This window comes from Labrus mixtus, chromosome 17 (genome assembly GCF_963584025.1).
Source record: "Labrus mixtus chromosome 17, fLabMix1.1, whole genome shotgun sequence".
In the NCBI taxonomy this organism is placed as follows: domain Eukaryota; kingdom Metazoa; phylum Chordata; class Actinopteri; order Labriformes; family Labridae; genus Labrus; species Labrus mixtus.
This window is the reverse complement of record NC_083628.1, coordinates 845,256-847,991: the sequence shown is the minus strand read 5'-3', so window position 1 is coordinate 847,991 and position 2,736 is coordinate 845,256.

The following is a 2,736-nucleotide window of genomic DNA, read 5'->3' as shown; positions in this document are numbered from 1 at the left end:
CATCACAATAGAAAATAAGTTTTAAGGCATTTGTATTTGTATCTACAAAAGGTACATTTGTTGGGCAGACGGGAGATTCATCATGCTTCGGATAAAAACAACACAACACAGCAAAGTTTTTAAAAATACATGAAAACAGACTAAATCAGGAAATGACAGAGTGCTTGACCAAATACCCTCTAAATAGGCTACAAAATATCCAATATATACAAACTCATGTGGACCATGGTCCTCTGACAACATGACAGGACATTAGCAGGGGGATAACACTGTATGCAGACGATGCACTGATGTTACAGTGAGGATATTCTTAAGTCTGGTGCTAATTTTCAGGGTTTTAAACCTTAAAGTGATAGTTCTGGTTTCATGAAGTGGGGTTGCATGATGTACTTGTCAATAGTATGTTTATTAACCATGGACAATGCCGTTAATGGTCCCTTTAAGGAGAGACTCTGCAGAGTGCAGGCACTGAAGCTAGGCTACACAGCTATGCAGACAGGAATGTTTGCTCCAAGTAATTCAGCTTATTTTAAAGGTCAAAAGGCTTCCCCCAATGATGAGAAAAGTCCATCCTCTCCATCTTCTGCCTGCTCCACTTTTCAGAAAATGTGTGCTCAAACAGGCCGTTTGGAGATTTTCCCTTCATGACATCACAAGGGGCAGTAGCCCCTCCCCCAGGTGGGTGACACTCCCACAGCTAGGTGTTTGTTCTGCCCTCTGAGTCTGCCTTCTCACCGTAAACAATAGGACATGGAGAGAGAAAGCACCGAGTACACCCAAGCCCTTCCAGAGAGGGGGTGTGGTCATACACAGCTCATTTACATATTTAAAGGTACAGACACAGAAACAGCCTGTTCTGAGCAGGGCTGAAATAGAGGGGTTTATAGACATGATCAAATACAGGATCAGAGTGGATTTAGAACAAGAAGCTTCACACACATGTTTTGGGGAGCTCTGAGACGGAGGAGGAGAATATGTGACCTTTAAGAAAAACCAAGCCAAAATCATTGTCACACAAGTATATGGTGTGCAAAGATGTGCTAAAACAAATAGACTTGCTAGCAGAAAAATAAAGAAATGTGACTATTTCATTATAGCAAACATTTACTCTGAGAAATCGCTATAAAGAACTGATTAAATGTCACAGCTGCTTGTTAAACTCAAACTTATGGCCTGTTTTTACTTCCATATCGATGCTGCGGTTTTGCTGCCTCATATATTTCCAGTGAGCTGTGACTGGACAGAAGCACTAGTTGTTTCTTTTTTGTAAACAAGTCAGGTCCTGCTTCTTGAAGTTTCTTGAGTTATTTCCCCGTGTTTACTCTCTGTTTTCCCCCTGTCAGCATGTCTGAGTGTGTCGGCAGCTCGGAGTTACAAGTGAAAAATCATGCAGAGAAGGGAGAGACAGCTGTGGTAGCAGAGCGGGCTAATGAGGTGTGTGTGCTACTTCCTTCCTACTAGAAGTCAACCAGTAAAACTCCACACACACTGTCAGTGAGACAGACAGGTAGATGGGCAGATAGACGGACGGATAGACGGACAGATAGACGGACAGATAGACGGACAGGGATCTTATCTGGGTTCCTATCTGTCTGGCTGAAGAGCTTTTTTAAAATGTGATGTCACTGAATTATTGATAAGCTTTTATTCATGCATTATAGACAGGCAGGGAGAGAGAGAGAGAGAGAGAGTGCAGTCTGGAGCCTGTTTTACAAATATATTGTTATTTTTTCATATAAAACTGCTGCTGACACAGATAAAAGCAAAGTGGAGAAGCTCAGATACGTGCAGGAGAGAGTTCTGGAGATGACCATCGATGCAGCACTTCCCCCAAGATCTCTCTCGGCTTTCTTTAGCTTGTTATTTTGGTTGTTGGTACTTCACTGCTTTTGGTTCACTCTCACAGCTCTCAGTTGTTTTCAGCCGCAGAGGCGGCTTTTTCCACGGTTAGGAACAGTAGCCTAAAAAAACAAAGATCAGTTAGTGCAGCCAGGACTGAGTATTAGGGCCACATGTTAAAGGAAATTAAGTGAAATAACTTTGTAATACTGTGTGAATAAAGTCATTTTAGGTAAGTGGTTCTCCATCATTTGCTGTCATGCCCCGCTTAGAGGAAGAAAAACGTTTGGCGCCCCATCCCCACCAACCCGAACAAAATGGTGGCTACAGTAAAAGGGCCACGTCAGATTTTACACCATCAAGATTGTGAATATTAATCCCTTTTAAATCAAAATATTTTCACCTTGAAACAGTTGTTTTAAAGTCGATCTTATGGTACAATGACTCCTCCCATGTCCACAGAGCGCTGCCGCCTTGTTCGCCTGTTTTTAGAACATTGTAACATTGGCAGCAGGCCGAGGTTCTCTCACAAGAAGAGCAACTTCACCCATGAGTAAGTGTTTGAAAATGCAGGAATCAGTTTTATTTATTTCCTCCGTCTATCTCCACCAATCACATCGTCTTCAAGCACGAACATTAAAGTATCTAAATGTAGTTGAGATGAGCTCATGATTTGTCTCCATTTAGTTTTGTATTTTCAATCCATTAAAGGCTTTATATGTGATTTTTTGATCCAGCAGATGTCGCCCTTGAGCACCAGCATGAAACCAAAACAACTTGCGCTGCATTGTTGTGTTAGCATGCTAATGCTAGCGATCTTTATTATGCTCGTATCTTCACCCTGCATGTAAATTTACCTGAAATGAGCGTGATCTAGAAACACAGTTAAGCAGTGAG